Genomic DNA, 22,443 nt, shown 5'->3' on the forward strand with positions numbered 1-22,443 from the left:
GAGTCTCAGGTTCAGCAACTTGCCCACAGTCATGCAGCTGGGAGGCCGAGGAGTCAGGCTCCAACCTGGGGCTGGGGGCCAGGGAGTGTCGAGGTGGGGGGCAGAGGGGGGTGAGGGGGGTGGGGGGGGAGCCCCGCCTGGGGGAGGAGAGGAGGCGGTGGAGCAGGGTCAGAGCTGTGATGGGCTGGGGAGGGCTGCCGGTGCCAGGGGCTGGGGGCCAGCGGGAGCACCAGGGAGAAGCAGGGTCAGGTGAAGGCAGAAAGGGGCGAGGAGGTGGCCGAGTGTCACGGGGTGGAGGTTTAAGCAGTTACACACCCTGTGCACCAATGAGGCCTCAGGTGATAGCGTTTTAAGTTCAGTTCCGTTCAGTCGCTCAGTCGTGTCCACTCTTTGTGACCCCATGAACCACAGCACGCCAGGCCTCCCTGTCCATCACCAACTTCCGGAGTTCACCCAAACTCATGTCCATTGAGTCAGTGATGCCATCCAACCATCTCATCCTCTGTCGTCCCCTTCTCCTCCTGCCGTTAATCCTTCACAGCATCAGGGTTTTTTCAAATGAGTCAGTTCATAGCATTTTAAGTGCTATCAATTTGATTTTTGAACTCATTATTACTCATAGAAAACTTAGGCAATACAGAAAGGTTGAAAGAATGGACAAGTTAACAATTTTCACATCCTGTGAGTTCCTGTATACTTTATACAAGGACTGTTAACAGTTGTGCTCACACTGTAGGTACAATTTTAAAACCACCTTTTTTTTTTTTACTTATATTTTCCATGTCATTATGAAGTCTTTATGGACATCCCGTGGCTGTTTTGATTTACTTAACTGGCCTTCTGAGCTTGGAAATCTGGTTTTTGTTTGTCATTTTCAATGTTATGTCTCTGCAAGGAAGATCTTTGCTTTTATTTTATTTAAATCTTTGTTTTATTTAGATCTTTGTTTTATTTAAACTTCCATGTCTCAATATATCCTGACAGTAGGGTCCTAGAAATGACCTACCAGGTCAAAGCACCTCCCAGTGTTGTTGGAATGATGTGCTGTTGGAAATGCTGACGCGAGCCTGCTAGGAGTGCAGGTGTCAGCCTTGTGCACATTAGCCATTCACTGGTGTGTGTGTGTGTGTGTGTGTGTGTGTGTGTTTCACAAGCATTTGATAAGCACCTTTGGGAAAAACTCCATTCTCTGTGGCTGGGTGAGCACAGCAGCAGCTGCTAGCATCCTGGGCTTGGCTGGGACAGGTGGGAAGTTTGATGGTACATGGTGTCCCCGCCCTGCCTGCACCGTCACAGGCCCAGGAGCCTGGCACTGCCAGAGGGCCTCTGGCCGCAGGGTCCAGGCAGTGCCCGCTTGTGAGTCTGGAGCCGCCCGCCTTCCCCGCCGTAGCATTCCGGACCCGGAAGTAGTTCCGGGTGTGTGTAATGGGGAGTGTCATGCTCCCCGTTCTGTCCTTTGGCCCATGTCATGCGCACGTGCATTACAGGGCACCTCAGGCTTGCTAGGAACGGCTCCAGGTGCTAAGGACACAGCCGGTAACAGTAAAGCCCCTGCCTTTAAGGAACTTCCATTCTAGTGGGAGGCATGGACTTGGGTATTGGGAGGAAGCAAGCCATGGTATCTAACATGTCTAAGGGTGAGCAAGGAAGAAGGGAGATTGGGAAGGCCTCACGGATCCGACACTTCGAGTGAGGGATGGAGCCAGGTGGAGGATGTTGGAGGGAGAAGAGTTCCAAACAGGCGGAACAGCACCTGCAAACACCTGCGGTGGGAGCAAGCTTGGAACATTGGGGTCCAGGGGAGGGGGGCAGTGCGGCTGGAGGAGGGAGCAGAGGAGGCGGATAGGGAAGGCACCCCCCCGCCCCCGCCGCCCCAGTGCAGCAGGATGAGGTCCAGGACCCAGAGTTCACTCTTCCACTGGCGGGTTCTGGAGTCAGAGGGCCACTCCCACCATTGGAAGCAGTGGAGGCTAACCTGGTGCCTTGCCGTGTTCTCCAGGGGGTGATTGCTCAGGCCTGTTTGGTGGGGACGACCTGGGCGTGAAAGCCCAGACTTTGGGAAGTCACTGGCTCCATTGGCCCTTTGATTTCCTCCTCTGTGCAATGAAGGACTTGAGCTAGGAGACTGGTAAGGACATGTTGAGCTTTCCAGGGCTGGGACCCTCTGCCTTGTCCTTAGTTAAATGTGCCGGTTAGATCTTGGATTGTTTTGGTTGAGCTAATATTGTTGTTTAGTTGCTAAGTCCTGTCCAACTCTTCAGCGACCCCATGGACTGCAGTCTGGCAGGCTTCTCTGTCCATGGGATTTCCCAGCCAAGAATAATGGAGTGGGTTGCCATTTCCTTCTCCAGGGGATCTTCTGACCCAAGGATCAAACCCGCATCTCTTGCATTGCAGGCGGATTCTTTACCACTGAGCACCTGGGAAGCCAGTTGAAGTAATAGGAGTGTATAAAGTGCAGTTGTTGATACATATTTAGTTCTTAATACGGTTAGCCTATAAGGTTACTTTGTTACAGACCAGAGGCTTTCAGCCAGCTGTGGGTGTCTGACAGTAGTGATGAGAAGCAGGTGGGGGATAGGGGACACCCTCCCGCCCCCGCCATGGTTTATCCACTCAACTGTCTTTTTATCCTATAGTTAATTCATGAGCACCTGCTGGGTACCAGGCCCTGGAGCATGGTTTTTAAAAGACCCTTCCTTCATGAAGTTCACAATCTAGTGTAGCAGTCTTGTGCCAGAGGATTGTGGTAGGGAGGGATCCTTGTTAGAAAGACAAGGGTGCCTCCTGCTGCTGCTAAGTCACTTCAGTCATGTCCGACTCTCTGCGACCCCTTTGACGGCAGCCCACCAGGCTCCCCTGTCCCTGGTATTCTCCAGGCAAGAACACTGGAGTGGGTTGCCATTTCCCTCTCCAATGCATGAAAGTGAACAGTGAAAGTGAAGTCACTCTTTGCGACCCCATGGACTGCAGCCCACCAGGCTCCTCTGTCCATGGGATTTTCTAGGCAAGAATACTGGAGTGCCTCCTACCTCGTGCCATATACAAAAATTAACTCAACATGGATTACTGCCCTAAATATAAAAGCTTAAAGACTTGGAACTCTGAGGGAAAAACAGGGATAAATCTTCATGTCCTTGGAGTTAAACTTGGATGTGACACCAAAAACGCAAGCAACAGAAGAAAAGTAAATTGAACTTCATTGAAATTACTCTGGTGCCTAAAAGACATAATCAAAAAAGTGAAAAGAAAGCCTGCAGAATGGGAGAAAATATTTGCAAATCATATCTGATAAAGGTTTAATGTAAGAATATATAAAGAACTTCTATAACTAATCCAAATTAAGATAACCCAATTTAAAAATAGGCAGAGGACTCAAATACACATTTCTCTGAAAATCTGCAAATAGCGAGTAAGCACAATGAAAAGATGCTTACCATCATTAGTCATTAGGGAAATGTAAATTAAAACCACAGTGAAGTATCACTTGACATCTACTAGGAAGGCTGTTATCAAAAGTACTGGTAAGGATATGAAGAAGTTGGAACCCTCTTATATTGCCAGTAGGAATGTTAAATGGTACGACCTCCGTAGAAAACAGTTTAGTGGCCCTTCAAAAGGCCAAGCATGGAATTCCTGCATGACCCAGCAAGTCATGACCCGCTTCTAGGTGTACACCCCAAAGCAGTTACCGATAAAGAGATGTAATTGCAGCACTATTTACAATATGATAGCCACACGGTGGAACCAGCCCAAGTGTCAACAAATGAATGGATAAACAAAATGTGGTCTCTCTGTACCATGGAATATTATTCAGCCTTGAAAAGGAATGGAGTTCTTATACATACCACAGCATGGATGAACTTTATACATTAGGCTAAGTGAAATAAGCCAGTCACAAAGGGACAAATATTGTATAATTCCACTTATATGAAATATTTAGAATAGGCAAATTCATAGAAAATAGCTGGTTGCCAGAGGTTGTGGGAGGGAGCAGGGAGTTATTGCTTCATGGGTACAGAGTTTCTGTTTGGAGGGATGGAAAAGTTTGGGAAATAAATCGTGGAGTTGGTTGCACAATGTTGTGAATGTAATTAATGTCTCTGAATTGTACATTTAAAAATGGTTGACATGCACATGTTCTGTTTAAGCACACACCAGAGCAGGTGGTGCGATGTCTGGGGGGAGTATGACTTCATCAGGAGCCACTGGGCCTGGGCTCTGCTCTGTGCCAGGTGACCTCAGGCATGGACCTCGCTGTCTAACCTGGGTCCCGCGTCTGATATGGGAGCTGGATGAGATGAGAGGGGTATACTCTGGTGGCTCATGGGAGGTGGTCAGGAGATGCCTTTCCATCCTCTTTAAATTCCGCTCTAAACTGGTGAATAACAGAACATCTGGTGGTTTTGTTCCAATTAGCATTAATTACCTGCTCATCTGTTTTTTGCCTTTTTTTTTTTTTTGGTCAGATGGTGGCCTAGCCTTTCCCATCACCTTGTGCCCATGCATCTTTGGTGGCTGGATTGTGTTTTCCCCCTAAAGCGGGCTCACCTGGGCCCCAATTCTTCATGTTGGTCACCTGCTCCTTCTTCCCTACCTGCTTTACTGTGGTTTCCTTTGGAAGTCTGCTGTGCTGTGTCACTGTTGTGTCCAACTCTGCGACCCCAAGGACTGCAGCCCACCGGGCTCCTCTGTCCATGGGGATTCTCCAGGCAAGAATACTGGAATGGGTTGCCATGCCCCGCTCCAGGGGATCTTCCAAGCCCGAGGATCCAACCCAGGTCTTCCACATTGCAGGTGGATTCTTCACTGTCTGAGCCACCAGGGAAGCCCTTGGAAGTCTGCTGCTGCTGCTAAGTCGCTTCAGTCGTGTCTGACTCTGTGCGACCCCACAGACAGCAGCTCACCAGGCTCCCCCGTCCTTGGGAATCTCCAGGCAATACTGGAGTGGGTGGCCATTTCCTTCTCCAATGCATGCAGGCATGATAAGTCGCTTCAGTCGTGTCCAACTCTGTGCAACCCCATAGACAGCAGCCCACCAGGCTCCTCTGTCCACGGCATTCTCTAGGCAAGAATACTGGAGTGGGTGGCCATTTCCTTCTCCAATGCATGAAAGTGAAAAGTGAAAGTGAAGTCGCTCAGTCGTGTCCGACTCTTTGTGACCCCACGGACTGCAGCCCACCAGGCTCCTCCATCCATGGGATTTTTCCAGACAAGAGTACTGGAGTGGGGTGCCATTGCCTTCTCCGTTGGAAGTCTGAGCCTTCCTAACTAGAAGTCATCTGAGCACCCAGCCATGGTTACGGTTCCACTTGGTGGAATACTATAAAACCATAACAAAAATCCCAGTAAAGTGTTTGAAATACCTGGACAAATGTTTCATTATGCGATGATGGGAAAGAGTAGGCTGTATGGTTATATAGACGTGAAAGTACAACTTAAAAAAAAAAAAAGCCCTCCCCAAACAGACAGCACTATTCATGTGTTGGAGCGGCACTCTCCTTCCGGTAGTCGGAGTCAACTTGTTTTTTTCACAGGCGTGGAGGTAGGTAGGTTCTGTGCTGCCCAAGTACCCCCAGTAAGTAGCCAGATGAAAAAAACTTCAAGGTTTGGGTGCTGTGAGGCTGTCCTGAATCCTCCTGGAAACCCAGGCCCCTGCCACACTCAGGCTCCACTCTGCCATCCCCATCCCCCCACACCCAGTGGCTGTCCTCATGAGAGCCAGTGGCTTGGAGCCAGCATGTGTGCCCCAAAGGTGAGTTGGCAGGGATCTGGTTGAGCTCAAGTTCACTGAGAAACCCAGGCCCCTGGGGGCTGCAGTGTACCCAGGCCTGAGTCTTTCTCAATTCCGAGATCCTTGGAGGCAGGTGCCGTGGAAAGGGATTGGCCAGACACTCTCAGGATCTCCCTGGAAGGAGAGCTATTAGTCACGGGGTAGGAGAGGCCCAGGCCAAACCCAGGGCCTGGCCTCAGGAAATGAGGTGGCCCCCCCCCCCGCTCTCCCGCTGTTAATAATTAGCTCAGGGTGGCTGCCTCTGGAGCTGGAAGGGCCTTCAGATGTTCTGGGCGCTCGCTCCAGCCTACGCCTTTTATAAAAGTGAGGCGAAGTCCCTTGCTACATCTCCACAATTCTGAAAGATTCCTGTTCCACGCTTCTCTAAAATCACAATCCTCACAATCAGAGGGTACTTTGGAGGTACTGTCCCTTTAAAAGAACTCTTCTGAAACACCTGTTGACACTTTAGAACAGAGGGACGATGGTAATAAATACCCAGGCATTACTCAGGTTTCTGGTGTTGCGGAATTAATTAGAGGGAAAAGGGGTTTTTCTGGATCATTTCCTCCCTAAGAGGAAGTTTACCAACATGTGAGCTGGGGGAGTGCCGATGAAGACGATCTCAAAGGGTGAGACATACCTGTAGTCGGTCGTGATGAGGTGGGGCCTTTTCCCTGCAGCAAAGCACCTGTAATTCACCTTCCTCTGAGTGCACAGGCCAGGGAACTCAGTGGGGAGGTATGGGGTGCCCTGCACCAAGCTGGGGCCCTCATGCCGTTTGGTGGCTAACTACGACTTGGGCAGGGTTCTCCCAGTGTCTCCTCTACCATCTGTCAAATGCGGACAGCTGGGCCCCATCAGATAATGGGGAGTCAGGAGGAATGGACGTGCATGTATTTGGAAAACCTCAAAGCCCTGTAGGGCCCTTGGTTGCTCCTCAGGGTAGGAAGCCTGGCAGTGGGAACGGCCCCGGGACTAATGAGGGGTCAGAGAGGGCCGCTGTAAAGGCTCAGTCCTCAGGGTAGCTGGGGCTAACTGTCTGCAGAGTTAGATGCAAGATCGCTGCTCCTGCGCATTACTTAGAGATGCGGAAACAGACTTTTGAGAGTGAATTCGTCCAAGGTTCCATCAGCCTGGGCGTGGCAGAACAGAGATTGGAACGCTAGTCTGGTGCATTCCTTCAAACCTCCAGTTGGCCCTGGCCACCGGGTAGGGGGGGAGCCCAGACAGCGGTGTCCCTGGTCAAGTGGCTTGAGGACTCCTGGAAACCAAAGAGCGGATCATATGTCCGTATTCCCAGCTCCCAGCATGTGGAAGGTCTCCGTACAAATACATAAATGCAGCTACAGCAGCAACAAGATGCATTATTTTCGTTTCATTATTCCTAAATACTAATCTGATGAGCATTTTGGCATGCCTTTATAAGTCTTTTTTTTTTTTTTAAGAGTTTCTTTTGTGGTTTCTTTTAATTAGTTTTCTGGCACCCTCATCTCACCAAGTCAAAGCCCTGAAAATCAAAATAGGCTATATGAAGATAGATTTTTAAATTGGTTTCTAGACCTGCTGGGAGCCAGCAGAGTTACTGTAGCTAATATAACCGGAGATGGCTCCTCCAATGAAAACCTTACAGGCAGAGGATTTTAAAGCTGAGAGGGGCCTTAGAACGCTTGAAGTTGGAAAACCGAGCTGAAAAGAAACGAAGCAGTAACTTTCCAGGTCACTTGGCTGATAAGTGACAAAGAGGGTGGTGCTTTGGTTAAGAATCTGCCTGCTCTGCAGGAGACCTGTGTTCGATCCCTGTGTCAGGCAGATCCCCTGGAGAAGGAAACAGCGACCCACTCCAGTATTCTTACCTGGAGAATCCCATGGACAGAGGAGCCTGGCGGGCTACAGTCCATGGGATCACAAAAAGTTGGACACGACTGAGCCACTAACACTTTGGTGGTGGGAGGGGAGTTAGAGGGTATTTTTCTCTGTGTTTCCTTGAGATAACATTATGGCGCGGGCTGCTGGTGGCAAGGACTGCGTTTCTCCGGGCAGGCTGCTGCTGGCCTCAGACTCCTTGGCAAGAACAGAGCTGGCGGGATGGTCCAGTTGTGAGATTCCAGCTTCTTGGCTGGGATGTGCCGCGATTAGCACATCTCAAACCTTTCACAGTGACTTTAGCTGTTTTCTTTTCTGAAGGCTTCTGCTGCTTCTGGCTGTACAGGGGTGGGGGCTGGAGCCTAAGATAGAAATATCATTGACTGACACCCAAATGGGCGTGTCTGTGCCCCAAGGGCAAATATTAGCACAGTATTTTTGTAAAGTTTATGCAACTTGATTCATGTCCCTGTAGAGTAAATTTATTCCATCCTGTTTTCCAGCCTGTTTGGGGCCCAGTGGAACTATTCAGAGGGAGAGTGAAGAGAGATGGGTAGCTTAATTTTAGGTAGAAACTTCTCAGGATAAGATCGAGTTCATCGTCTATGTTTTTAGCTTTACATACTGCTCTTTGTCTGTTCATACCATTTTGTCCTCTGTTTCATAGTTTAACAGGTCATTTTAGCTTTTTTTCCGCCCAAGATTGAGGTATCCATTTAGAATTATTTCCCCTGAGAAATCCAGCTTTGACCCAGTGCTACTTTGAGCGCTACTTTGGGTTTTGGCACTTTTGAAATGGAAGTCATAGAATATTGGTCCTGGAAGCTGGAATAAGTTCACCTCTCCTACCCCTTCCAGTGCCGGCCTGCCCTCTGCAGCTTACCAAGGGCCTTATCCCCGTTCTCTGCTTGATTACATCTAGCGCTGGGGAGGTCACTCCCTTCCAAGGCTGTCCCTGCTGTATTTGTGCAGCCCTGAGTGTTCAAAAGCTCTTCCTTTTTTTTTTTTTGTTTTCATCTTCTACCTATTGAACCTTTGGGGTCTGAAACAATCAGTCTCATGATGGTAGTAGTGATAAGTACCATTCGTCAGGCCCTGCTAGTGGCAGCTAGTTTGCATCCATATACCTTCAGCGCTTAACACAACCCAGGAAACAGAATTTCCCCCTTTCTGCAGATAAGGAATCTGAATCTCGGGCAGGGTGATCTCTTTATGTTCACATAGCTGGTAAGTGGTTAAATAGGGTTTCCAGTCCACATCTCTGCCTGATTCGACTGATGCTGACCTCACCACCTCTAATTGTGTCCTGATTCCTCTTCTGTGTGACACCCTGGATTTTTGAAGAACCTACTCTCCTCTTTCAGATTTCTCTAGGATTTCAGTTATTCCTCAGACACTCCTACTAATAAATCTGTTTTTGTGGGGTTCCTAAAATGTGCATGTGCCTCCCCTCCTGGCCTTTGCACACATGGTGTGCAATTTCCAGACTGCTACTGCTTCCCCCTGGCCAATTCCCCCTTTATCCTGCAGACTTTCCCTTGGAGCCTCTGTGAGCCAGTCCTGCCCCCTACCCCAGCTTCCCTGGCTCGGATCGGGAGCCTTTCCGCTGTTCCTCTAGTACCCTGAGCTTTCATGCCTCTTAGAATGTAAAACTCCAGGCATCTCTGCCTTCACCCACCCCATTCCCTTGGCCTGGCACCGAGCAGGTGCCCAGTTAGCAAATACTGAGTAAGTAAAAGGTCCAGAACTCCTGCCAAAGTAATAACAAAGGCTGGAAGCAATCATAAATGACATGGGTTGGCCTGGGAAACTCCAACCCCAGTCCCATGCAGGGGTTTGGCTTGGAGGTTGTGTTGACAGCTTGTCTGGTAGCAGGTCCCATGGGTCATCTCCCCCAGCGTGGTTTGCTTCAGTCCCTCCACTGCTGGCAAGTGTCTCTCTCTTTTTTTTTTTTTTTCTTCTACCAGAAGGCGGGCTTGCTGGTCTCTGAAGTTTCTGGGTTCACTGAGGTGGCACCCACAAAGCCTCCACGTGCACAGAGAATGGTTCTAGGATGTCTCGATCCCGCCAAATGTGTGGTTTAGTACCACACCATGATAACCTCTTCCTAAAATTGTTTTTAAACTTCAGAAACTCTCATTTAAAAAAAGCTGTGAAAGTGATGTTAAAATTTGGGAGCGTGCTCCCTGGGGCATGCTGGGGCGGGTGGGGGCGGGGAGGCATCATGTTTGGAAGGAGCAGGAGGACACTCGCCCCAGCCTCCTTGACAGCAAAACACGTGCACTTGAGATTTGTGTTTTTTCCTTGGTGGTACTTCAAGAAAGAGGAGAAAAAGAAGGTGATGGGTTCACAGGTTGAGCGTGTTTTCTGGTCACCGAGGAGCGAGCTGTGTGTTGCAGGTGCTAGCTGGCCTCTCATTACAGCCCTGGACTCCCGGCTCGTGGGACGTCAGAGGTTGGTTTCTCTTTATAGCAACATTACCTCTGTCCCTGAAACTGCCTGCGGCTCCCACAGCATTCTTTGTCTTGCCCTTCAGGCAGCTTAAAACTACTTCTTGTTATCCTCCCGGTATCAAGTATAACTTTTATTTGGTTAGTTTTGTGCGTGTCATGGTGTCGGGCCTATAAATAAACCCAACTCCATAATAAGAAAACTATTTGACGTTTTGAAGTTGTAGGAGAACAAGGGCGCTAATTACAGGCCTCCATTGGAATACCACTGATCCTACATATGACCCCTACCCTGCTTCCCAGGGGCTCCCTGAACAAGTTACGGATCCTATGGAGTAAAGGGCTTGATCCCAAGATGGTACTTCCAGAGTATTGGGATTAATAATTGCAGAGATGGGGAGGGATAAATTAGGAGGTTGGGATTAACATATACATACTGCTGTATTAAAAAATGGAAAACCGACAGAGCCCTGCTGTATAGCACAGGGAACTATTCTCAATATTTTGTAATAACCTATACAAGGGAAGAGCCTGAAAAGGAATGTGTATGTGTATAATTGAATCACTGTGCTGTACACCTGAAAGGAACACAGCATTGTCAATCAACTGCACTCCAATTAAAACATAAAAATAAAAACCTAAAAAAGGGACTAACAATTGCAAGATAATTTGGGTATTGAGCTGTGGTATTAAGGCAACTTGTGTGAGCATTTTCTTCCATATGGTGAATAATGTGAAGTCAGAGTTAAAAACTCATAAATGCATTCATGGAAGCATTTTTCTAAATAAAATTTATTAAGCACTTTTATATATGCATACCCAAATTAAAAATAAGTCTTGTGTACCAATACTTCCATTGTCAGCTGTGATTATTGCATTCATTAGCAGGCTTAAAGCTTTAAAGATGTTAGTTAAAATTTTTTTGGTATGTAGGCCCAGGACAAAATAGTTTATTGGTCTTATCATTGAATTAGCATCATGAAAATGCCTCTCGGTGAATAGATTTTTGTAATTTAGTAAGTATTCAGTAGTAATTATGTTTACATTCTAAGCTATTTTTTAAAATAAGTTAGTATATTTCTGTTTATTATTATGCAGTGTTGTACTTTGGAAATTAAAGCCAAGTAAGTGGGGGGAAAATGGCAGAAGGTAGTGCTGATAAATTTATGAAAATTATAGTCATGAGAATATTGAATTGCATTGTACCAGTTGTATGGTAACACGGTTATCAGCTGCACATAATTTAAAATAAAGTGAAAATAGTTATTTCTAAGATATGGGCATGTCACAAATGAACTAAAATCACTGGTTGTTAATTAGTTGGAGTGAGTTTATTAACATTTGTGAAGCATATAACTTGGATATTATGAATTGCTAAGAATTGCTATCTGTGAAAGATATGAACTAATTTGAATGAGTCAAGAGGACAGACAGTCACACGACAGGATCCTTTCTGAACGGAGTTTGTTGTCGTGTTGTTCTCTTCCTGTTGTGACCGCAGCACTGATTCCAGCACCAGCATGCAGCCTGGTTACTTCAGCACTGCCTTGGAAGTGCCTCCAGGCTGAGTGACGGGGCAGCTGAGCTGTAGAAACCCCTTCTGGTGCTGGGAAGCGACTGGCAATAGAGACAGGAAAATGGACTCGGAGGGAGTGCTGATCTAACCAAGCCCCTCACTGTAGGCACAGTCGGTCAGAACTGAAAGGTGATACCTGGCTGAGAGTTTTGCATGGCCCTGGTGCTCAGGCCCCCTGCATCAGTGTCCCCTTGGGACACTGACTACAAATGCAACTTCTGCCTGACGGCTAAAGCAAGGCAGAGTCCTGGTTAGGAGCATCCCTGGATAAGAAGGAAAGAAAGAAAGAAAGGGGTATCACCAGAACAATTTGCAACATTTTGGTATGGACTATAAATACTTTATTGATGTTAAATTTCCTCAGTATGATTACGGTGGTTATGAAGTACCCTTGTCCTTGGAAGATACTTACTAAACTATAGAGGTAAAGAGGCATGATATCTATAGCTTCCAAGTGTTCAGTATTAATCAGGAGAATGAGGGGTATGTGTATGTGCAGGGGAGAGTGTGAAAGAGTACGTGGTAAAATGCTTTTATAATTCAAGCAGGCAGGGTTTATTAAGCAGGCAGCAGATAGTACACCTTTGAGACGTGAGAGCTGGCCATCCCCCGTAGGAGTGGCTTATACAATGTTTTTTTTTTGTAATTGAGGGATATTTTCTTTACAGAATTTTGTTGTTTTCTATCCAGCTAATGTTAAGGTTTTGAAAGATACTCATTTGGCTGAGTCGGGGGCACTCAGCATCTTCGTTGCATCACGCGGGATCCTTCGTTGCAGTGCACAGACTCTCTAGTTGTGATGGTCTTAGCTGCTCTGTGGCCTAATGGCATCTTAGTTCCCCAGTCAGGGATTGAACCCCCAGCCCTTGCATTGCAAGGCAGACTCAACCACTGGACCACCAGGGAACTCCTGCAAAATGTTTAAGTGGAATCCAGGCCAGGGGGGGAATACAGGAGCTCTATTTTTCTTGGAACTTTTCTATTGTTTAGTCACTAAGTCGTCTGACTCTTTTGTGACCCCATGGACTCCAACCCACCAGGCTCCTCTGCCCATAGGATTTCGTGGGCAAGAATACTAGAGTGGATTGCCATTTCCTTCTCCAGGGGATATTTCCCACTCAGGGATCAAACCCGGGTCTCCTGCATTGGCAGGTGGATTCTTGACCATGGGCCACCAGGGAAGGCCCAACTTTTTTGAAAGTTCAAACAAAAGGAAATTGCAAGTTTTAAAAAGCAGTTTCCAAAGTCCTTGCAAAATCAGAATTTCTATGGATGGTACCCAGGGATCTGTGTTTTAGCAAGCTGCCCAGATGACTCTTAAGTACATTTAAGTTTTATTTAAGTCCCTGCTTAAAGAGTCTCCTTTTAATCATTGGTTTTTGTTTGTTTGTTTTAGCAACTTAAGTATACACTATTGCAGTTTGATCTGAATCTAGTGCTTGATAAGTGATAAATCCCCATACAGATTTTGTAAATTTTCTCTTTCGGATACCCCAGTTACTGCAGGGGAGTGTAAGGAATGCTGAGGCGCAGGCTAAGAACAGATTGGAACTAGAAGCTCCATTACGGGGTGAACTGGTAATTCAACCCAGCTTCTGTGTTTACTGTGAAAAGGAAGAAGCAGTATTGGTATTAGCAGTTAAACAAAACATTTATCTTAAATACATCAAATACTGATATTTGAGAAGCACACAGTTTGAGTCATCCGTCTAGCATGGCTGATTGTGTATGAATGTTTATTACCTTTCCATCTAGAGAGGTCCCTCTTCTGCCTATCAGACATCTGTTGAGGCTTGTAAATAGTCTAAAGGAAAAAAAAGGGAAGAGAGCTCCCCTGAGTTCAGGAGGGAAAGGGAGAGACTTAGGTGACAGAGAAGGCCTTGTATATTCTAGGAGACTTTTACAATGAGCTGAGCCATGGATGGTAAACCAGAAAGGAGCCTAACTGTATGTGTTTCCCTTGAGGAAGAGGGAGGCAAGTCATGCTCAGAGCTGAAGTGTATTCCTCTGGAGGCCACTAGGGGGTGGCATTGGCCTAGGTCAAGCTTGGGGATGTCAGGCCAATTATGTAGGGAGCCAGCCGTGGTTGTCTGTGTGGTTTACTCTCAAATTGCTGCTGCTAAGTCGACTCTGTGCGACCCCTTTGACGGCAGCCCACCAGGCTCCCCCGTCCCTGGGATTCTCCAGGCAAGAACACTGGAGTGGGTTGCCATTTCCTTCTCCAGTGCAGGAAAGTGAAAAGTGAAAGTGAAGTCGCTCAGTCGTGTCTGACTCTTAGCGACCCCATGGACTGCAGCCCACCAGGCTCCTCCATCCATGGGATTTTCCAGGCAAGAGTACTGGAGTGGGGTGCCATTGCCTTACAAATCAGCACCGCTACCTTTTCTTTTTCCTAACTGAAACTTTTGCACTCTTTGAGTTAGGGATGTAGTTCTTATTCTTAAAAACAAGGGTATGACATGACTTTAACACTCCTTTTAAAATGATCAAAATGGAGTTGGGTTGCTTTCTAACTTAGTGGAGAAGACTCCTCTCCCTTCTTCCTGTCCATGATTCCTTGGCTTGTGAAAAGAACAAACGTTCCCCAGATGAGCGTGTAGACCCTCAGGAAGCAGCACACAGCATCACATCCGTCTCAGGCTCCAGGGCAGGTGATGGCAGCTCTGTTCCCCGACTCTGACCACCAAGGCTCTGGTGTCTGGACGCCTGCTTCCAGGCCCATTGAGTTGGTAGAGCAGCTGAAAGGTGTATCACATCTACAGCTACAGGGAACACTAGGGCATCTGTATTTGAAATAGTGCATTTGTGTTTGTCCTGCAGAATCCAGACTCTGCAGTCAGCATCTGATGGCATTATAACTTATAATGCCAAGCTTAACATTGCTTTTGTTTGTTTGGGGCCAGTTATGCTCAGAGACTGAGATTTAACCCTGGTTTGCTGTGGGAATTATGATTTATAATATTTTACAAGCCAATAGCATGCAGGATGTCAACTGGAAAAAATAAAAAATAAAAAGCACAGCCTAAAAGTTGAGAAATGCATTTTATTTGGCAGACTTTCTGAGGACTTCATATCCTGAGAGGCAGCCTCTCAGATAGCTCTGAGGGTCTAAAGAGGTAAGGGAAGGAGCCAGGATATATAGGGTTTGGTTTTGTTTTGTTTTAGCAGTGACCAAATAGTTGGGACATCAAAAGATTCCTGTTCATTAGAGAAAACCAGATGTCTCAAATTAAGGAATTTCACTCATTTCTATGTGTGAGAGGCTACAAGAGTCTGGGTCTGTTGAAATCATTCCTTTGATATGCACCTTAGCTCTCTAGGGCCAGCGTCCTGGGCTTTTTCGTCCCCAGTGATGAGGGTGGCTGCAGAGGCCAAGGGCCTCGCAGCGGGCAGGCCATGTGTTTCCATCCTGAGTTCCCTCAGGGCTCACCTTCAGAGGAGGCTGTAGCGGCAATGTCCTCTGTTTACTAATATGGCAGGCAGCATTGTTCATTCACTAGAATCATGTCTCTTAATAAGCCAAGAAAGAAAGAACACACACCACACCAATGACAGATTGATTGCATTACTGTTCCAGGCAATGGGGAGTTGGAAGAAGAAGTCCAAATTTAGTTGAGCTGGACCTTTCTAGGAGGTGGTTCTCATAGAGATCATCTTTTGAACCAAAAGCTGCCAGTTTGGGTTCCTTGCTGCTGGGGCACATAGCTTATGGGCAGTTGGCACCAGCATTGCCAGGCTGGGTGAAATGCTCCAAAGGTTATTGTTCCAGGAACCATGACTTGGCCAGCACCACTGCCTATGTACAAGGAGTAGCCTCGCCAAGGCAGGAACAGACGTCCCTTCTCTTCCCGAGGCTAGCGCGTATTTTAACACCTCTGCAACCAAGAGTAGCCTGGGCGTGGCAGGAGCAAATGTCTCAAGTGCTTTGCAGAGCTATTTAGATCAACAAAGAGTAGCCTTGCTCAGGTCGAACACTCTTGAGTTGCTGGTCAACCTCCTGGTATTCGGTCCATCAGGCGATGGCCACCAAGCTGTTACTATGGTGTCAGTGACGTGATGGTCCTCGCCACTTCAGGTTTTAAGAGTTGGATTTTAAAAGTCCTAATAACCAACTTCCAAGCCATTTCATCAAAACAGGCTCTTCAAACAAGTTCCAACCACAAACAACTTTTGTCTGAAACCAGCCTTCACAGCATAGATTTGAAATCATAAGTCAGAACAAAACAGATTGTTATTAAAATGCCTGCTGTTGAGTGTCTGGTATGTATCACATTGTGTAGGCACTTAACACGTGGTGATTCCATGGCTCATGGTAGGTATGGAGCCCCCACCATCTCATTGTACTGAGATGTGCCTCATTCTATAATGTTTTGCAAGTATAATCTTTGTTAAAAACTATAGTCAGCAGTAGACCCTGAGGTGTTGTTGTGCATGACATTCTTTTCTTCTTTTTCTCTTAATGCAAAGAACCAGCTGGGCTTCCCTGTTGTAAAATTCATCAGCTCCAGATGTAATCATCTGTGGTTGGAGAGGCCAGTGTGTTCCTGGTTGGGTTGTCGCTTTGTTTAGAATTAAGAGGCTTATAAAGGAAGCCATAGAAACCCTGAGTTCCCCAATTGCCGCGGTACAGGAAACAGGGCTGTTAGTCAGCATCCATTGTCCTGACCGGATTGTTTAAGATGTAATTTCAAGACAATCGGAAAACACCACATGGCTCAATTATGTGGTTATTCAACATCAGGCTCACTCGTATTAAGGTTTGCTTTGGGGATAATTATGGGGAGAACGTTTCTGAAACTCATGAAATTTCACCGAATTATGACGATGTTGGGCCCCAACCTGATTATGTAACAGAGATCATGCGAGGAGGAAAAAGTAGATCTCTTCTGGGCAGCTGGTCTGCAGAGTTTGTCAGCAGCTGGCTGCGGGATCATGCGGGGAGCACCACTAACCCTGGTTAAGTTAGTAAGTCCCTGGCGTACACACGCTGGCGCCGGGCGCAGAGCTGCCCAGGTGCAAGCGGTGTGAAGATCAGACCTGCCGTCGCCACCTCAGCCCGTGGCACTTGCATTTGGAGGCTCCTGTTTGAAATCACGTTCGGTTTTTTCCTGTCCAGGGTCGTGGTGTGCCTTGCTCTCAGTTGTAGCTGCTCTGAGCACCTCCCTGAGTGTCACACATGTGGTCTCTGAGTGGCTCAGATTTTGTGGAACCTGTACAGTTGTCCCTTAGTTGTCCCTTTGGTATCTGCAGGGAATTGGTTTCAGACTGGGATGTGAAAACCTGAGGATGCGTAAGTCCCTTATATATAGAGGCGTAGTATTTGCATATAGCCTGTGACATGATTTAGTGTGCTTTAAATCATCTCTCGATTACTTATAACAGCGGTCCCCAAGCCCCAGGCCATGGGTCAGTACTGGTCTGTGGCCTGTTAGAGACGGGGCTGCACAGCACAAAGTGAGCTGTCAGCAAGCGGAGCTTCATCGTATTGACAGCCGCTCCCCGCAGCTCTCATTACCCCTGAGCTCCGCCTCCTGTCAGATCAGCAGTGGTGGTAGATTCTCAGAGGAGCTCCAGCCCTGCTGATCTGTGCACGTGCGGGATCTAGGCTGTGTGCCCCTTATGAGCATCTAATGTCTGACTATCTGAGTCTGCATTATGGTGAGTTGTATACTTATTTCCTTATATATCACTATGTGATGGTAATAGAAATAAAGTGTACAATAAGTACAATGCTCCTAAATCATCCCAAAGCCATCCGCCCTCCTTCCGTGGGAAAGTTGTCTTCCACGAAACTGGTCCCTGGTGCCAGAAAGGTCGGGGACCACTGACTTGCAATACCTAATCAGTGTAAATGCGTTAATAGTTACAAATATGACATAAATGCTGTGCTAACTAGGTGTGGTCTCATGCATGACAAATGCAAGTTTTGCTTTTCCCAACTTTCTGGAATTTTTTGTTTTCCTGAAGAGTTTTAATCAGTGACTGGTTGGATCCGAGGCCAAGGAACCTCGGATCCGGAGGGTGAACTGTATTCTAAATCTGAGCATCTGAAGCACACTCTGAGGTTCCCCCCAAAACTTGCTCTTCTAGCCCAAGCGGGCCTGACCCTCTGAGGGCTTCCCGAGAGGAATGTCATTCTGTGCCACACCCCGAGATGCTGAGTCACCATCTATGGGGCAGGGACGGATATTTTCTGAAAGCTCTCCAGGTAGCTCTGATGTGCACCTCCCACTAAGAGCCATACTGGAAATGGTTCTATTGTATCTTTAAAAAAAATTTTTTTTTTATAAACCGCCTGAAATTCTTCGACAAGAACTAAATAATAAATTTGACATGTGAAATTCAAGGCAGTTAAGGCATTATGGAACATGTTTGTTGTCTTTTGATAACTTTTGGTATTACTCAGAAAATGCACCCCTTCTTCTGATGACATTTTCCTTGGAAAGGGCACGGTGGAGGTGGTGGGGTGGGTGGAATTTCATAAGTGACAACAAGTTCCCATCTATTGCCAGTCCCAGGAGTCTTTTTTGATGAATTTTTGATATTTCCTGTCCCCATCTACAAAAGAATGGAGGTTTTCCTGGAGCCTCTGAAGTAGGATTAGCTTCTGAAATACCCAACGACACCCTTCTGTCCTGGGTGTATCTTCCGCACAGCTTTCATCTCTTCTATGTCTTTGCTGCCTGCAGCTAAGCTGTTCTGCTGTGGTTCCCGAGGCTCAACTCTCCTCAGGCCTTTCGTCAGCTTTATCGTCATTCCTTCCATGCTTCCGGCTGCCAAATCTTGATCTCTGGCCCTGCCCTTACAAATGTATGTGGTTTTCTGAGTGTACGTGACTGCCCATCACAGTGTGGGCCCTGAACCTGCAGCTTCGGTGTCACCCAGCAGTCTGAGAAATGCAGGTTCTCAGGTCCTACCCAGTTCAGTTCAGTCGCTCAGTCGTGTCCGACTCTTTGCGACCCCATGAATTGCAGCACGCCAAGCCTCCCTGTCAATCCCCAACTCCAGGAGTTCACTCAAACTCATGTCCATTGAGTCGATGATGCCACCCAGCCATCTCATCCTCTGTCATCCCCTTCTCCTCTTGCCCCCAATCCCTCCCAGCATCAGTCTTTTCCAGTGAGTCAGCTCTTCGCATCAGGTGGCCAAAGTATTGGACTTTCGACAGTCCTTCCAAAGAACACCCAGGAGTGATCTCCTTTAGAATGGACTGGTTGGATCTCCTTGCAGTCCAAGGGACTCTCAAGAGTCTTCTCCAACACCACAGTTCAAAAGCATCGATTCTTCGGCGCTCAGCTTTCTTCACAGTCCAACTCTCACATCCGTACATGACCACTGGAAAAACCATAGCCTTAACTAGATGGACCTTTGTTGGCAAAGTAACGTCTCTGCTTTTTAATGTGCTATCTAGGTTGGTTATAACTTTCCTTCCAAGGAGTAAGCGTCTTTTAATTTCATGGCTGCAGTCACCATCTGCAGTGATATTGGAGCCCAAAAAAACAGTCTGACACTGTTTCCCTGTCTATTTGCCATGAAGTGATGGGACCAGATGCCATGATCTTCGTTTTCTGAATGTTGAGCTTTAAGCCAGCTTTGTCACTCTCCTCTTTCACTTTCATCAAGAGGCTTTTTAGTTCCTCTTTACTTTCTGCCATAAGAGTGGTGTCATCTGCATATCTGAGGTTATTGATATTTCTCTTGGCAATCTTGATTCCAGCTTGTGCTTCTTCCAGCCCAGCATTTCTCATGATGTACTCTGCACAGAAGTTAAATAAGCAGGGTGACAATATACATCCTTGACGGACTCCTTTTCATATTTGGAACCAGTCTGTTATTCTATGTCCAGTTCTAACTGTCGCTTCCTGACCTGCATATAGGTTTCTCAAGAGGCAGGTCAGGTGGTCTGGTATTCCCTACTCTTTCAGAATTGCCCACAGTTTATTGTGATCCACACAGTCAAAAGCTTTGGAATCATAGTCAATAAAGCAGAAATAGATGTTTTTCTGGAACTGTCTTGCTTTTTCCATGATCCAGCAGATGTTGACAATTTGATCTCTGGTTCCTCTGCCTTTTCTAAAACCAGCTTGAACATTTGGAAGTTCATGGTTCACATATTGCTCAAGCCTGGCTTGGAGAATTTTGAGCATTACTTTACTAGCATGTGAGATGAGTGCAATTGTGCAGTAGTTTGAGCATTCTTTGGCATTGCCTTTTTTGGGGATTAGAATGAAAACTGACCTTTTCCAGTCCTGTGGCCACTGCTGAGTTTTCCAAATTTGCTGGCATATTGAGTGCAGCACTTTCACATAGCTCAACTGGAGCTATCTCAATAGCATTACCTCCACTAGCTTTGTTCGTAGTGAGGCTTCCTAAGGCCCACTTGACCTCCCATTCCAGGATGTCTGGCTCTAGGTGAGTGGTCACTCCATCGTGATTATCTGGGTCGTGAAGATCTTTTTTGTACAGTTCTTCTGTGTATTCTTGCCACCTCTTCTTAATGTCTTCTGCTTCTGTTAGGTCCATACCATTTCTGTCCTTTATTGAGCCCATCTTTGCATGAAATGTTCCCTTGGTATCTCTTGATTTTCTTGAAGAGATCTCTAGTCTTTCCCATTCTGTTGTTTTCCTCTATTTCTTTGCATTGATCGCTGAGGAAGGCTTTCTTATCTCTCCTTGCTATTCTTTGGAACTCTGCATTCAGATGCTTATATCTTTCCTTTTCTCCTTGGCTTTTCACTTCTCTTCTATTCACAGCTATTTGTAAGGCTTCCCGAGACAGCCATTTTGCTTTTTTGCATTTCTTTTCCGTGGGGATGATCTTGATCCCTGTCTCCTGTACAGTGTCAGGAACCTGCGTCCATAGTTCATCAGGCACTCTATCTGTCAGATCTAGTCCCTTAAATCTATTTCTCACTTCCACTCTATAATCATAAGGGATTTGATTTAGGCCCTGCCCAGACCTGCTTAAATCCTTGTCTGCATCTTAATAGTCCCTTGGACTGAAAGGAGATCCAACCAGTCCATCCTAAAGGAGATCAGTCCTAGGTGTTCATTGGAAGGACTGATGCTGAAGCTGAAACTCCAATACTTTGGCCACCTGATGCGAAGAGCTGACTCACTGGAAAAGACCATGATGCTGGGAGGGATTGGGGGCAGGAGGAGAAAGGGACGGCAGAGGATGAGATGGTTGGATGGCATCACCAACTCGATGGACATGGGTTTGGGTGGACTCTGGGAGTTGTTGATGAACAGAGAGGCCTGTCATGCTGTGGTTCATGGGGTCACAAAGAGTTGGAACGACTGAGCGACTGAACTGAACTGAGCATCTTAAGAAGACCCCCAGGGGATGTGTGTGTGTGTGGCAGTGTGAGGGCCCTGGTCGACAGCACCCCAGTTCACAGTGGAGCTTGGGGCCCACTCTGCGTTCTAATCGAAGCCTCCACTCTCACCCCATCCTTTTCTCCTGCCTCTTTCCACCGTCCCATGTTTGTCTATTAGGTTGTAATATTTTTTTTTTCCAGGCTATAATCTTGGCTTCAGTGTTCATTTTGTTCATTGATTCATTCAGATATTTATCAACTGCTCCCAGAGCTAGGTGTTGGGAGATGCAGTGAGCGAGACCAGACCTGGTTCCTGCCCTCATGAAGCTCAGCTTCTAGTGGCAGAACCAGATATTAAATTCATCATCATTTATAAATGTGAAATTACGATGAGCAGTGTAGAGAGCCTATAACAAATATATGAGTCATCAGGAATGCCAGGGAAGGCTTCCCTGAGGAGGTGATCTTCATGCCAAGCCCTGAGGCCCGAGTAGGAGTTAACAAGGTGAAGAGGAGCAGAAAGAGCTTCCCAGGCAGAAGCTCGTCAGAGAAAGTCTGCAGAAAATTAACTTTTAAACGGACATTAAATTGCTCTTTAAGTCCTTCCTCTTTATCTACTTTTTCACCCAGTCTTGTCAGATTTACACCTCTGTTCCTAAGCCGAGGAGCTGGCCTGGATGTGCATGCCTCCCGCTTGCACAAAGTGGCTGTGTCCTAGGTTGCATATGGCTTTAGCCTTGTTAGTCTAACATTTCATGATGGCATTCACTGGTAAAGCCGCTTTCCTTACTGTCCCCTGATTATACCACGCTCAGATTGCAAACTGCTCTCTAATTCCCTCTTCATTCATGTTTTCAAAAAGTGAACTCCGTTGAAATATACATCAAAAAAAAAGCACAAATCATAATGATGTTTGATGCATTTTTACAGAGTACATCAGTGTTATTAGCACCCCAATCAAGAAGTAGACTATACACACCCTAGAAGACCGCTGTCCACCCCCTCAGTCACTGCACCCAGAGGTAACTGCTGTCCTGTCTCCTATCGATTAGTTTTGCCTGGAGCTGGGTCAGTTGAATCATGCTAGGTCATCTATTGAGTCTGGCTGCTTCTGCTCAACACAACACTGGAAGAAGTCCTACCGTGTATCACAGGAGTTCATCTATTTTCTTTGCTGTATAGTCTGTGCATGGCGTGACTCTACCACAGTTTATCCATTCTAGTCGGCCTTTTCCAGTGTGGAGCTATTATGAAGTCTTATGCATGTCTTTTAGCAGATAAGTATATACTTTTCTTTTGGAAATAAGCCTAGGAGTGGAATTATTTCACAGAATTTGCGTATGTTCAGCTCTAGTAGATACTGCCAAACGGTTTTCCAGATTAGCTGCACTAATTTCCATCCTCACTCATAGTGCCCAAAAGTTCCAGTTGCTCCTCACTGTGGCCAACTTTTGGTTT

General features: G+C 46.7%; 1 protein-coding gene across 35 annotated transcripts in view; it reads left to right on the forward strand.

The window, feature by feature from the left end:
* The window catches only part of PTPN3 (protein tyrosine phosphatase non-receptor type 3), a 157,761-nt gene that overhangs the window by 54,067 nt on the left and 81,251 nt on the right, over positions 1 to 22,443 (forward strand). The window contains exon 1 of one of the 35 annotated variants that reach the window (XM_060408948.1): positions 6,354 to 22,007. The exons of the other annotated variants lie outside the window; for them this stretch is intronic. The gene's annotated coding sequence lies outside the window, so the exon portion shown is untranslated. Of the gene's footprint in view, positions 1 to 6,353; positions 22,008 to 22,443 lie in introns of those variants that run through there. 35 annotated transcript variants of the gene reach the window in all.

The sequence above is a fragment of the Ovis aries genome, chromosome 2, assembly GCF_016772045.2.
Source record: "Ovis aries strain OAR_USU_Benz2616 breed Rambouillet chromosome 2, ARS-UI_Ramb_v3.0, whole genome shotgun sequence".
Lineage (NCBI taxonomy): Eukaryota > Metazoa > Chordata > Mammalia > Artiodactyla > Bovidae > Ovis > Ovis aries.